Genomic DNA, 16465 nt, shown 5'->3' with positions numbered 1-16465 from the left:
ATTACTAGGACAGAATAGTTTTCCCTTCGTGTCTCTTGGTAACATTTGCTTTGAACAGTCAATTGTGTTAGATAACCAAAATATTTTTTATAATAATTTTCAATCATTTCTTCAAAAATATGGGGAGTCCTAATTTTTTTTAAAGTTGTTCTTTGTGTAAAATATTGTACATATTCAATCACATTTGCATAAACAATTTCCATTATACAAAAATTAATTGCATGACTATACAATATTCCAGACCAAAGAAGCACAAATTCCAAATCTCCTGCTTTCTTCAGACTACAATTTCACCCTCCAAATAAGATTTATGACTCCACTTGGGACTTGCATTACAGGCCAGTGAGGGAACTTTCCTCAGGAAGGGGGACATGTATCTAAGTCTGACAGAGTTCTGACACATTTTCTTCTAGAAAGGATGGGAAGATTGAGAGTGACCTTAAGTCCCCTTAAGACTCTTTTGATGGGAGCCAGTGAAGCAAGTTTAAGGTGATGTCATTTTCTGCTGCTTTATCAGTACTATCTAAGATAAATTTGACCTTCTTAGCTCAGAATTAGTAGTGATAGTGCAACACATTATCTCAAATAAAAAGTTGTTCATAGAGCTTTGCCTAAACTAATTGTTTTTCTGATATTAGGAGATGTATATAAGCTGTCATTCGCTCAGTATGATTTAAATAATTTTGTAAGAAAAACAACCTGAAGGGGATCCAAGTCTCCTCATTTTTAACACATTCTGTAGCTGAAAGTCTGCTTCAATGTGAATTCTGCACTTTCCTTTACAACAGATTCAGAAAACAGCACTTCATGTGCTGCTACTGAGTTCTCCTTGAACATGCTTCATGTTAATTGCTTGCTTTAAATAAAAGTTAGGAGTAGATGCCTTAGAAATAAAACTCAACAGAAGAAACAATCCTTTTATCTTTTCTCTGCACTCATTTTCTTTTATCATGTATCCTTATAATTCTGTTCTTTTGTGCTTTTTAACTGGCTATGACAATGGTGCAGAATGTTAAAAAGGCATCTTGGTTCAATGTCAGGTAATAATAACCTTCTCTGTAATGATCAACATAGAAGCTAAATATTAACCATTTTCAGATTTTCCTTTTTGACTTTGCTGGCAGTAATCTAATAAAATGTCAGTGTAAAATTCTCTTTTAATATTCATGTACACGATTATATGAATCTACAAAACTCCTCATGCTCTTAACACAGATCAACAAACAATATAGAAAGAGTCTTACCTTGAATCTCACCCTTAGTGTGTGGGTATTTCAAAGTAATGTATTCTCTTGTGTATGCTATATCTAGCTCAATTTCAAAATCTTTGACAATGGCTAAATGCAGTTGAATAAGTAATATATAATGCATTAACCTTCACAGTAACTGTTCTTGTCATAATGGGCTTTTTCAAACACTGAATACCTCTGCTTAACAATTTTTTTAGTTCAGAGCCGTTTAAATATATGCTTTCTGTTCCTCTTTTGTTTAAACGAAAGAGTGGTCACCATGACATATGTTAACCCCTTCTCCTCTCTATTTGTGTTTGGTCCTTTCTTTTTTGCCAGCGATAATTTAACTTGCCTTTAAGTGCTTCTCAAAATGGGTCAAGTATCACCATTTATACTAATAAGTATTTTAATCAAAGTAAAAGGTTTGCTCTCCACACCCCACTTCTAAACGCAATCTTACCACTTTGTGGGATGATTCTAGCAAAACTTCAGTGGCAGATACAGTGGGTGGGGCTATACCACATTTAATAATGCAAAATGCAACTGAAAATATAGATTAAATCATTCTCTTCTCCACACATCCCTAAAATACTCTTGGTGACTAGATGCTTTTTTGCCCTCTGATGTCTCTTTTTTCATTAGTCTCCCCAGACTAATTAATATTAGACTTTCTGTCTTTGGGAACTCCCTCTCCCACAAATGTTCAGTAACATTTTCACTGCTTGCTTTATAATTTGGGATTCTTCTGGTACCTAACTGAAATTCAGCTCCATGTAGGTGAAACAAAAGGGAACTTAGTTGGCTCAGTTAACTTGGAAATCCAGGAAACAGACCTATGTTCAGGGACAGATACATTCTTCTATTCAAAGGATGTTGTGGTTTTTCACCTTAGGTTTTGTTTTTTGGCTTCACTGGTCTGGTTGTTTCTTATAAGAAAGAAGATTATCCCTTGAGTCAGGAAATACGACCTCTGGCAAGACCAACAAGTGGCCAGAGCAGTCTTATCTATAAACTTTAATGTTTAGTAATATAATAATAAATTAGTTACCCATAGGGACAGCAATTTCATATTAAATATTGAATAGATTTTATTAAAAAGCACTCAATTTAGTTTGTTTTCTTAGGCTTTGAAGAAAAACCACTTTAATAGATTTTGAGATGTGGGTTTCCTCTTATTTTTTCTCAGTATTTTCAATAGTTATTAATGTGAAGAAATGAGTAATTAACAATTTTATGACTCTATATAATGATATGGTCATTAAAATAATCCCTCATTATGCATGTGAGTGTGTTCAAATGGCCTGTTTTGTCCCAGCAGAGAATAGAGGTGCAACACAATTACATTCTCTCTCTGCTTTTTACAATGACCATTGTTTTCCTAAACCTTTACTGATGCTGTGTAGAACTATTAAAATCCCTTTATTTCCTGCACACAAGTATATGAATTATATTCATTTAAAATCATATGAGTTATGTAAATTTAATTCATATGGATTATATGTTTTATTTCATGCTTTTTTTCTTCTTTCCTTCTTTTATTTCTTGTTGATGAAAAGCAGAATATAATCCACCATTTCTGAAGCTATATGACTTGAATAATTCCAACCTAAGATATTAATAATAATAACATAAATAGATTTTTAAAAGTTTTCACTTGTTATATATATTTTCCCAGCTACAAATATGATTCTCCTAAAAAGGCAGGGTAAACACTTACTGATTTAAGTTTAATTACTAATTTTCCAATAAATGTGGTGTCATAGGTAATTCAAGTGGTATAAAGTGAGTCATTTTTATCCATCTTTAGGTATCACTAGGTACTCATGAGCTTAATTTTGTTTAATATTTTTAATTAATAAGAATTATTTAATGCTATGATGTGACTGTTATAAGTACCATGAAGCGTGCTTTTAACCCTTTGCAAACTCCTTTACACTCTGAGTACATCCTAGTTTGGCACAGCAAGGTGCTGAAAATTTACCTTGAACTTTCATGATTCCTAACTTGTCTAAATCATTTATCTTTGCAAACCTGGGCCTTTTTAGTGAAAAATTATATAATGAACCAACATCAGGGAGCTACATGTATTTATTGATACTGGGATATTTTTGTTATCAACCTTCTAAATATGAGAAAAAAAAGTTAGAAAAAATATATAACATGGGTAAATTCATAGAGAGACACATGGATAACTAGACATAATATCTGATATACAAAATTATTTAAAATTAAATGAAGTAAGCTTAAATTATTTGATTTGTTATTTGCAGTCTTTTCATGGTTTTAGTATCAGGAAAATACTGTACTCCAAAAATTCTATAGACAAGACAGACTTCACTGAGTCTATTGAAATAATTAAATAATAATTAAGCATAACAAGAAGAATACTGTTTTCAATAAAAAATCATCATACACATAAGAACATACACACGCACACAAAACAAACAAACAAACAAATAAAAAACCAGGAAAGTGTGGCTATACAGAGAAAAATAAATCAGGAAACAGAAACTACCTTCAAAGTGACTTAAATGTGATACTTTAAAAAAAAATAAAAATCTTCAAAGATTTTTGTTATAAATATATTCAAAGATGTAAAGACTAAAATCTTTCAAATTTGATGAAAAATTTAATCTAAACACTCAATAAGCTCAACTGACTCCAAGTAGAATCTACGTAAAGATATCACAACCAAACACATCATGACTAAAAAACAAACAAAAAGAAAATCTTAAAAGCAGCAAAAGCAAAAACAAATAAACACACACACATGCAAGGATGAAAAGTTTGTGATTATTAAAAACATTAATAGTTTTCTTGGGCATTTTCACTATGGAATACTATGCAGCTGTAAAAAAGAAGGATCCCTTACCCTTTGAGACAGCATGAAGGGACCTGGAGAGTACTGTGCTAAGCAAAATAAGCCAGTCAGAGAAAGAAAGTATCGCATGACCTTACTCATATGTGGAATCCAATGAACAAAATAAACCAATGAACAAAATAGATACAAAGAAGCATGGCACAGACTGATGAATCTCAGGGGGAAGGAAGGGGTGGGTGGCTGGGGAGAGATTAACCTAAGAATTTATATGCATATATGCATAACCCATGGACACAAACAATAGCGTGGTGAAGGCCTGGAGGGGGGAATGCAGGGTGGAGCTGATCAATGGGAGAAAAAAGGAGTGTTTGTAATACTTTCAACAATAAAGATGAATTAAAACATAAAAAGATTAATATTTACTTAATGTCACCCAATATCATTCATGATGTATTTTAATATAACTAATATAGCAATACTAACAGAGTATTGATAAACTATGATTTGTTTTGGGTAGGTTTTTTCTCTTATACATCATTATAGATGTACAGTGAGAGGGCACTGTTCTAAAGTCACTTGAAAATATGTTTATGTTTTTCTGTGTGGCTAAGTTACCAATTTCAACACATAAATCAAATGTAAGCTTTTACTGCCAGTCACTAAGCACTCTAGAGCTTTTAAGTGTTCTAGCACTCTAGAAAAATTCTGTTTACTGAAGCTATGTTTTTTTAGAAGTTGCTACTTTACAAAATTAAAGAAACTAATCTAGGAGACTATCAAATTTATTGGCTAAAGTTTTATTATGTATATTAATTGATTTCTGATTTAATAATGAAATAAATTTAAACCTATTAAGTTTAATGCTAGTGTTCCTTTTGTAAGAGAGCGTTTTATGCAATACAGTACATGTTCAGCCATCTTCATTTTCTGGCCAATGAACCAAATACATTGTGTGCTTTCCTAAGTGTGCCAATCTGTTTTCTTTCTTTCTTTGTGGTCTCAATGCCATTAATATTTTTTTACCCTTAATACTAGCTTTTAATTAACAAATATTTTCAAAACACATCATTTTTAAAGGTTAAAGTAGGTATTAGGTGTAAAATGATAAATATACTATCCTTCTAAGCAGATGGAACAAAGGAGAGTTGGGATCTGAAACAAGAAAAAAGCTTATATTTTCTCCCATAGGAAAAGTTTGAAAAAGTAAGGAAAGCTGAAAATATGGCTCAGTAGATGTCTAATTGATTTTGATCAACTCTATTAAAAATGTATGCTATCAAGTTTCTTCTAAAAGATGAATATATACACATATTCTAAATATTTTGGAAAATAAATGAGAAAGATGCACAAATATGCTGAAAAGAAATAAGGCAAATGTTACCACAGTCTATATTTAGGAGCAAGATATTTAAAGTTCTACTTATATTTCTTTGTTTTTCATAACCTTTGCAATTAGTATTATTGCTTTACAATAAGGAGGGGTTATTAACTGATTATGACAAAGTCACTTTGCCAGCAATGCTAAAATGTAAGCAGAGTGACTAAAATGACAATGATAGTGCTTACGTTAATTTTGTGAAGGTTATTGCAACATTAACTTAGGAAAAAAACCCAAAACAATGCAGGGTGACCCAATATGATTTAAACAGGGAATTATAAAAGAACAATCACTCTTTCCTTCTACCTAATATTATTAGCATTACTTTGTTGTAAGCATATGTGTCAAATACTGAAGGCAAATAATTTTCATGTAACTCCTGTATCAGTTATTTTAAAATGTGTCTGCTCTTATCTTTCTTTTAATCACAGACTGAATATATTTACATCATATTTGTTATTAGAATCATAGAACATAAAATTATATTACATTTTTTAAATAATAATAATTTGAGTAAAAATGTCATGTTATCTAGTAGAAGAGATGATGTGAAAGATAGATAATAAGCTCTACATTGAGCGTGGAATCAACTCTCTTTTAGATCACATGAGGAATACAATGCATGTTTATTAAGTAGATTCATGTATTGTAATAGGGAAACAAAGTAGCATCCCCAGTACTGGTCACATATATTAGAGGAACATATTTACTACTTTTTAAATGAATAAAACATTAGCTAGAGACAAAGAGGTATGAAGGGCAGCCAAGAGTGATTAGTTAATTTACATGGATTTAAAAAAATATTTTAGTTGATTTTTTTATAGAGAGAGGAAGGGAGAGGGAAAGAAACATCAATGCAAGAGGGAACCATCAGTTGGCTGTCTCCTGCATGCCACCTGCCAGGAATTGAGTCCCCAACCAAGACATGGACCCTGACTGGGAATTGAACTGACAACCTTTTGGTGCATGGGACGATGCCAAACCAGCTGAGCCACACCAGGCAGAACTACATAGATTTTTTAAAAACAGGTTTTTTGATATTTCCCCAAAATAAGAAAAGTATTCACAACAAATTATTTGTTGTTTATCACACAAACTGATATTTAGCTAATTTTTTATACTATTCCAAAACTTTTTAGCTTTTGAACTTACCTTCTTAGTTAATTATGAATAAATTTTCTAAATACTCCTGATAGTCTGTGCTTCAATAGAAGTGGCTTTGTTGGGCTCCTTATGTTTGGGACATTCCATTCATGTAGCACAGTCCCTTAACAGGAGCAAGTCCTCTGTAAAAATATCAAAACTTTTATTAATTTTGTATTACAAGAAAACAGTCAATATCTTCATTATGTTTAGAAGAGAATGCAAAGCAGAATATACAGTTCAATCTTAGGCTTTTTCTCTCAAATTGGTAGTTTTCTCCATCTTCTTTGAAGTTATATTAATATTCTACCTATAATTACTTTGTTAACCCAGTTTAGATTATCTACCTACCTATCTGTCTAACTACCTACTACCTGCCTCTTCCCAGTTCTTCCCTATCATATCTTAGTTTAATTATTTAGGGGTTTATCACACTGTCACTATTACTTTTGCCAACAGGGTTCTAATTTTTTTTTTCTTAACAGCTTTAAATAATTCACAACATACAGTTAACCAATTTAAAATATTCAAGTCAGTGTTCTTTAAATGTATTAACAAAGGTCTGAAAGCATCAACACTACCTAATTTTAGAACACTTTCACCCACCCAGCCGGGTGTGGCACAGGGGTTGAGTGTCCACCTAGGATCCAGGCGATCGGGGTTCGATTCCCGGTCAGGGCACATGCCCGGGTTGCGGGCTGCAGCCGATCAACGACTCTCATCATTGACGTTTCTATCTCTCTCTCTCCATCTCCTTTCCTTTCTCTGAAATCAATAAAGATATATTAAAAATAAAATATTTTAGGACGCTTTCATCACACACACAAAAATAATCTTGTACCCTTTAGCAGTCACTTCTCATTCTAACACAGTGCCAGCTCAAGGCATCCACTCTTCAGTTCCACAGATTTGTCTATTCTAGATGTTTCATATAAATGGAATAATCTAATATAATATATTTTTGACTGGATTCTTTCACTTAGCATAATGTTTTCAAAGTTTATGCATGTTGTACCATGTATTTGTACTTTATTCATTTTAATACTGAATTAAATTCCATTGTTTGGCCATGCCACATTTATTACACCTTTTTTCAGTTGAGTGACATGTGTGTTGCCTCCACTTTTGGATATTCATTCATAGAGTTTCTTTGTGTACATATCTATTCATATTTTTGTCATTTTAAGTGGTGTTTTACTTTTGATGGTTTGCATTATTTTTATAAATATTTTAAATAATTGAGTTAACAGTTCTTTATGTATTCTAGATACAAATGTCTTAGGGAAATATTTTCTCCCATTTTGTGGCTTACATTTTATTTTCTGAGTGAGGCCTTTCAAAGCACATGTTTTAATTACAGATGAAGTAAAATTCATCTTTTTATTCCTTTATATCTTATGTGTTTATTATCAAATATAATAAAGCTTTACCTATTCAAAAAATTGACACTTATGTTTTCTTTTAAGATTTTTATGGTTTTGCACTTATACTTATTTTGTTGATTCATTTTGATTTTATTTTTGTGTTATGATATAAGATAGAAATATAATTTTATTATTCAGTATGTGGATATCCAGTTGTCCCAGCAATATTTATTGAAAATACTGAAGGGTTTTTTTTGTTTGTTTGTTTTGTTTTGTTTGTTTGTTTGTTTTTAATGCATAGAATTTCTTGGTGCCCTTTTCAATTAACAGTTGATCAGGCAGTTAACGGTTACTTTCTGGACACTAAATTCTATCTCATTGATCTATAGGTCTATCTTTATGCCAATACTGCACTGCTTTGGTTATTGTAGCTCTGCAGTAATTTTGAAATCAGGAAGTTTGAATGATCCAACTTTTTTTTTAATATTGTTTAGAGACTTTAAGTCCATATATAAAAGCTCCATATCTAAATTTCCACGCAAAACATATACAGGCAGAATTGGTGGGAAAATAAGACAAATGTAGAAGCATCCTTGGAGGACTTGTGGCTGCTGCTTTATTTGCTCTGCTTCATTCTGGATTTTAACCTTAGCATCACTTCTATAGTACTCTTCTGAACTTCAGGTTATGTACATTAAAAACAGGTAAGAATTCAACTTGCATAAATGTCCTTTTCAAGCCCTTTGGTCCATGCTATGTATATTCCTTTTTATTTCTACTCTTATAATTATCTAATTATTATACTCATTTTCTGAACAATCAGCTCTCAATATGAGTAACCCTCACTATGTTATTTTCCTGATCTACCATCTTCTGTGAGTAATCATGGTGCCATATATTAACTTTGGGTTACTGCTCTCTTATATGATGGTACCACACTCATCATGTTAGCCACATGCTGCCTTGATGGTAGGCTCCATCTTAGCTTCCTCTGAGACTGTTTTCAAGTGTGATTTGTACAAATCACTGTGTATTTTTCTGCTCATAAAATATTCATTGTTCAAACTAATAGTAAGATAGTTTCCCTCCAGTATACTGATAGTCCATAGCTTGTTAGGTTCTAAAAAGATTAAATTACATATTTTAAGTAATAAATGAAAATAATAGTTTCCTTGAAATTGATTTTTAGAACAATATCATGCCAAATATAATTGTGGTGAAAGAAGGAGAATGTCCCCTGGAAATAATTTTTTAAAAATTTTAAAGGCCTATCTCAAGAAACAAGAAAAAGCTCAAATAACCAATGTAACTCTGTACTTAAAGCATCTTGAAAAACAACAACAAACAAAACCCAAAGTGAGTAGAAGAAAGGAAATAATAAATATCAGAGCAGAAATAAAGAAAATAGAGTTTAAAAAACACAAAAGATTAAAAAAACAAAACAAAACACCAACAACACAAGAGCTGGTTCTTTGAAAAGATTAGCATGATTAAGAAAACTTTAACCATACTCATCAAGGAAAAAAAAAGACTAAACCCAAATAAATAAAATTTGAAATGAAAGAGGAGAAATAACAAATGACACCAAAGAAATAGAAAGGATTGTAAGAAGATATTACAAACAACTACAGGACAACAAACTGGACAATCAGGACAAAATGGATAAATTCCTAGAAAAGTACAATCTTCCAAAACTAAATCAGAAAGAATCAGGGAATCCGAATAGATAGGTTACAAGTAGTAAAGTTGAAGCAGTAATCAAAAACTTCCAACAAACAAAACCCCTAGACCAAATAGTTTTACAGATGAGTTTTACCAAACATTCAAAGAACTAACACATATCCTTCTCAAACTATTCTAAAAAATTCACAGGAGAAAAGACTCCCAAGCTCATTCTACGAGGCAAGTATTATCCCAATTCCAAAACCAGATAAACACACTAAAAAGAAAAAAAAATACATAAACCAATATCCCTGATGAACATAGATGTGAAAATCCTCAACAAAATATTAGTAAACTGAATCCAGTAATACATTAAAAAGATCATACAACATGATCAAGTGGGACTTATACCAGGGATGCAAGGTTGGTACGGTATCTGCAAAACAATAAATATGATGCACTACATAAATAAAATCAAGGATAAAAACCTTGTGATCATATCAATAGATGCAGAAAAAGCATTTTAGAAAATCCAGCACCTATTTATGATAAAAATCTCAGCAAAGTGGGAACAGGGAACATACCTCAATGTAATGAAGGTCATATATGACAAACTCACAGCCAACATCATACTCAATGGAGAAAAGCTACAAACGTTCCCCTTAAGATCAGAAACAAGACAGAGATGTCCACTTTCACCACTCTTAATCAACACAGAACTGGAAGTTCTAGCCACAGCAATTAGACAAGAAGAAGAAAAAAAAGGCACCCAAATTGGAAAGAAAGAAGTAAAACTTTCATTATTTGCAGATGACATAATACTGTATGTAGCAAACCCTAAAGATTCCACCCAAAATACTACTACAACTGATAAATATCAATTCAGTAAAGCAGCAGAATACAAAATAAATATCCAAAAGTCAGTTACATTTTTATACATCAATAATGAACTATCAGAAAGAGAAATTAAAAAAAAACACACAAAACAATCCCATTCTCAATTGCTTCAAAAATAATAAAATAACTAGAAATAAATTTAACCAGGATGTAAAAGACCCATACTTGGAAAATTATAAGACACTGAAGAAAGAAATTGAAGATGAAACAAATAAGTGGAAGCATATACCATGCTCATGGATAGGAAGAATTAACATCATTAAAATGTCCACACTATTCAAAGCAATCTACAGATTCAACATAATTTCTATCAAGATGCCAATGGCATATTTCACAGAACTAGAACAAATATTCCAAAAATGTATGTGGAACCACAAAGACCCTGAACACCAACAGCTATCTTCTGAAAGAAGAACCAAGTTGGAGGAATTATACTACCTGATATCAAACTATACTATAACATCATAGTAATCAAAACAGCATGGTATTGGCTTAAAAACAGACATATGGATCAATGGAACCGAATAGAGAACCCAGAAATAAACCCATGACCTTATAATCAATTAATACTTGACAAAGGAAGGAAAAACATGCAATGGGCTAAAGATAGCCTATTCAATAAATGTTGTTGGAAAAATTGAACAGATACCTGCAAAAAAAATGAACCTAGACTACCTTTGTACACAGCACACAAGGATGAACTGAAATGGATTGAAGGTTTAACTGTTAGGCTTGAAAGCATAAAAATCCTAGGAGAAAATATAAGTAGTAAAATATTGGACATTCCTTGTAGCAATATTTTTTCTGATATATCTCCTCAGGGAAAGGAAACAAAAGAAAAAAATGAACAAATGGTACTACATCAAAGTAAAAAGTTTTTGCACAAGAAAGGAAACCATCAACAAAATGAATGACAACCCACTGAAAAGGAGAACATACTCACTAATGATATATCTGATAAGGTCTTAATATCCAAAATTTATAAAGAACTTAGAAAACTGAACAACAAAAGACAGACAATTCAATTTAAAAATGGGCAAAGAACCTGAATATAGATACCAAAATATGCTCAAGGTCACCAATAATCACAGAAATGCAAATTAAAAACATAATGAGATATCACTTCACACCAGTCGCAATGGCTGTCAACAATAAATTAACAAACAAAAAGTATTGGAAAGGATGTGGAAAAAGGGGAATCTTTGTGCACTCTAGGTGGGCATGGAGACTTGCACAGGCACTGTGGAAAGCAGTCTGGAGTTATCTCAAAAAATTTCATGTTAAGCATTGTTACCCCAATGAATTTAATAAAATAATAAAATAAAATAATTAAAAATGGACTGGCCTTATGACCCAGTAATTCCACTTCTGGGAATTTATCAGAATAAACATGAAGCACTGATTCCCAAGCATATATGCGCCCCTATGTTCATTGTAGCATTATTTGCAATAGCCAAGATTTGGAAGCAGCCCGAGTGTCCATCAGTAGATGTGTGGATAAAACAGCTGTGGGACATTTACACCATGGAATACAATCAGGTGTAAAAAGGAATAAAATGTTACCATTTGTGACAGCATGGGTGGGCCTGGAGAACATTATGCTAAGTGAAATAAGCCAGTCAGAGAAAGACAAGTACCATATGATTTCACTCATATGTGGAATTTAATGAACAAACTGAATTAACAATCAAAATAGAGAGAGACTTTAGAGAGCAGGCAGACAGCTTTGGTGGGTGGGTGGGGGAGGTGAGGGTTGGTGAGGAGGTGGAGGGTTTGAGCAAAACGGAAAAAAAAAATAGAAAGAACTCATGGACAGGAACAAGGAGGATTGCAGGGGGAGAGCTGGGTGGAGGTGGAAGAGGGTATAAATGGTTACGGGGGAAAAATTAAATTTGAAAAAAGAAAACGATAATCCAGTGAAATCTTTACATATACATGCTAACATACTAATTACAGAACTCCTAGAAATCACACAATTTTTTAATTTATTTTTTTGCTAGCTGGAGAGTGCTTGTGTAGAGAGATTTCACCAGAATGTGCTATGCTTAGTCAGTGTAGAATAGTTTGTAAACACAACAGGGATGATGAAATTTTGAGGCCTGCTTCATAGAAAATGTCACATAAGCCGTGCAACTCTCAGAGTATAAACAGGGGTGTTTCAAGGATGAACATCTCTCCTTTACGTCATTGTGATACATATGAAACTTAGATATTCATATATTAATCTTGGCCTGATTGCATTCTGATGAGGCAGGATAGCACCTGAGGCGGTGGGGTGTAAAGGCATTCCCAGATCTCATCCTGTTTCTTTTGAATATTGTTTCTAGTCATTACTTACAATTAACAGTAAAGCTTGATACAGGGTAAAATTTCTGGTTTGTATTAGTTGGAATTGATGTTCTTATACTTTACTGTGTCTTATCCATAAATGCTGCAGTTTTGCTTAAAAAAAATCTATGTAATCCATATCTTTCTAACCTTTCTTTCTCTAGTAAATTAGCCTTTATTATTTTATTTCAATTAGTTGAAATTTAAACTGAAAGAAATATAGTTATTGATACTTACATTACATAAAGATAAAGATATACTTAGAAAGAAAGAGAGATAATTTATAATTCACTTGGTTGTTCTCTGGAGAGATGAGTAGGTTGTTCCTAACTCTGAATTCATATAATTAATCCATAAAATTATAAATAAAGTCTTAACTAGGAACTATCTTGTGTTTATATTTTAATTACTTTAATAATAATTGTCATGCTCCATTCATTACCAAGCAGAAATTATAAATTTTTTTCCTGAGTCCCCCACTATTTTACCAATAAGAGGGCACTATGCCAATCTCACCCTACTGAGGTTCAGTGCAATAAAAAATGAATATTTAAAATTAAAATATAGCTTGTCACACAGAATGAGCACCTGATGCCATTTACGAGGAACAGGTGGATGTTTATTCAGGCATGTTGGATGTACCAGCAGGAATTATTTCAGTTAAATATCAATGTCATTGTCATTAGAGAAGACTAAAACAAGAGCAAAAGATACACACACACACACACACACACACACACAACATAGAAACTTAAGGCATCTGAACTGAAACAGATTTTCAGGAAGATGGGTTCAATTTGTCTGAATTACCAAAAGTAAGAGGAAGAAGCCTTAGAAATAGATCAAGATGATCTGACCTTTGTTGTTACACTGAAATGTGCCGTTCCTGCAGATGCCATTATTCTTTGGCATTTTCTCAGGGTGAATGAGAGATCATATCGTTTTTTGAGAGGTGAGGGTTAGAAGATAAAATTGACTAAAATAATATTTGCCTTTGCATTTAGTATATAGCATTATGAACTAACAAGTTAGAGCATTTATTTTAATGGAGGATATTACACAAGATAAATATTTAGATTAATATCAAATGTAAATATTCATAACTAGAGAGTGAGATGGGGAGAGAGAATATGAATAACCTATTTAAACATATTTTTATTTTAAAAAGACTAGAGGATATTATGGTTTGTAAATATGGATATGTGTTTTCACAAAAAATTAAAGCTACTTAATGTAGGCAAAATTAAGGCGTAGTTTGGTACCAAAATACTCCTCAACAACAGAGTACATCAGCAACCGTTCACACTGAATGATGTAGATAATTAATCTAATTTTCCCTCTGCTTCATTTTGTGTTCTATTAGTTTCCTTACTCAAACTTTCAAGTCACAAATCTAATTTAAAACCTCTTAACTAGTCTAACGCATAATGTGTTATATCTGCATTCAGTGTGTAGCAGTGAGCAGCAAAGACAGAATACTAATTTGCTTCAGAGTGTGCAAAACACTCAATAATCAAATAATAAAATACTGGATCCAGCACTTCTTAATGACATCATCAAATAAGCCCAATGCCTTGAAATATGAGCTTATGTTTACAAAACAGAACAAAGAAGAATAAAGTGATGTAAATGAAAGGGGAAAAATCTTGCTAACCCACACCATATATTCAGTATTCTGGGTCTTTATTCAAAACGGTCTTTATTCATGATAACAGGACTTTAAAATTAACAAGACAAGTTTTGATTAATGATGTTGCTGTTTTAGTATTGCCTCCTCTCTATACTCTTTCTCTCTCTTTCCCTTTCACCCTGTTTATCAACACAACTTGCACACACACACATGCATACAGGCACACACAATTATCATTATGTAGATTTAATATTTGAAGTTATTTTTCATAGTCTGTAGAAATCTATGTGTTTTTTTCAATGGAGAAAGGGGTTTTCTTTTCTTTTTTTCCCCCCTTTCCTGGTATGTTCACATCCCCTTTACTAAAATAAGGTTTATTTCTATATACTCTCTTGAATTCAAAGTAAATAAAAAACACACTAACATTTCATAAAATGAAGAAATAGGATATGTCAGAAAAATTAACCATGTACTGAGTGATTAAACTATTTTGTGTAACAATGTCATTTCTATTTTGTTTAAATGTAATGCAATTTACCAGACCATAAAGAACTCCTCAGATGAAATGGCTGCTTTCCAGGCAATGCTACTCTGCTGCTGATTACAATATATTCTGACACCTATGACAGTTTTCTAATTCTTCTATTCTGGGCTCTGAAGTGTCCTTATTTTGCTGAAAGCTTTCTCCTGGGAAAAAGATACTAAAGTTTTGTGGACTGAAAGAAGGATGAACAGTTTGATGGAAAAACAATATCACTATGTGATGCAATCTTGTTGCTAATTCGTTTTATATTAATATAGGAAAGTATTTCAAAAGACCTTTACATCAGGATTTAGAGGGCATTCAGTTACACATGTAAATATGTTAGGTGAAATATAGGGAACACAATTATAATTCTGTAATATAACACATCCTTAATAGAATCTTATCTTATATATTTCTGCTTTTATTAAAATGGAAATATAGTGTTTATCACATGCTATTCCTAAAAATTGTATTCAGATATTTTTCACTAAATGTGCTCTAAAAGAATTTTATAAACAGTGAAAATGCTTGGTCACTATTTATGATAAACTGCTATCCAAAGCATATAGTTACAGTGTTTAGCCTAAGATGATCTTTATTAAAAATATCAAACTCAAATCTATTATAATGTCTGACATTTAATATTTTGAACAGTTTGCATAATCTACCTTATTTAATATAACATGTTTTGCATTGTACATAAGAGGCTATCAAAACTGGTGAGTCCTGCCTGGCCAGGCGTGGCTCAGTGATTGAGTGTCAACCTAGGATCTAGGAAATAGAGGTTCGATTCCTGGTCAGGGCACATGCCCAGGCTGTGGGCTTGATCCCCAGTTGGGGACATACAGGAGGCAGCTGATCAATGACTCTCTCATCATTGATGTTTCTGTCTCTTTTTCTCTCTCTGAAATTAATAAAGATATTTTTTTTAAAAAAAATTGGTGAGTCATTTTTTTGATGAAATGTAGAGTTATTTTTAAAGAACATTTTAATTAACATACTTTTATTTACATGCAACAAAGCTAAGTTACAAAGACTCCCTAATCTTAAGAGGATCCGTTTGACATTGACCTCTCAAATACCCATGGGGTGATCTGATTTCGGGGATTCAGTAGGCTAGCAAATGACAGACTGTATTGGCCAAAGCTAGCCCAGCTTCTAGTTATTCACTTATGATTATAAACAAACTTGTAGTTTATGTATTAAAATTATATATCAGAGTGATTCCTAAAAAAAATTTTCCTTCAAAACTTGAACATAGGTAGGAATGGAAAATATAAGCAAACTTTGAGGCAAAAATATACAGATGTGAGAGCATATGATGCAGGCTCACAAGAAATATTCATTAAAATCTGCAGTTACTACAGTCTAACATTTGAACAAAGTTTAAGAAGTCACTTAAATATTCCATATAAAGTGCATAGATTTAGATTTTCATTTTCTTAGGCTATCCCATTTTCCAATAAAAATCATCATTGTGACTC

This window comes from Miniopterus schreibersii (assembly GCF_964146895.1).
Source record: "Miniopterus schreibersii genome assembly, chromosome: 2".
Classification (NCBI taxonomy): Eukaryota; Metazoa; Chordata; class Mammalia; order Chiroptera; family Miniopteridae; genus Miniopterus; species Miniopterus schreibersii.
This window is presented reverse-complemented; position numbering follows the sequence as displayed.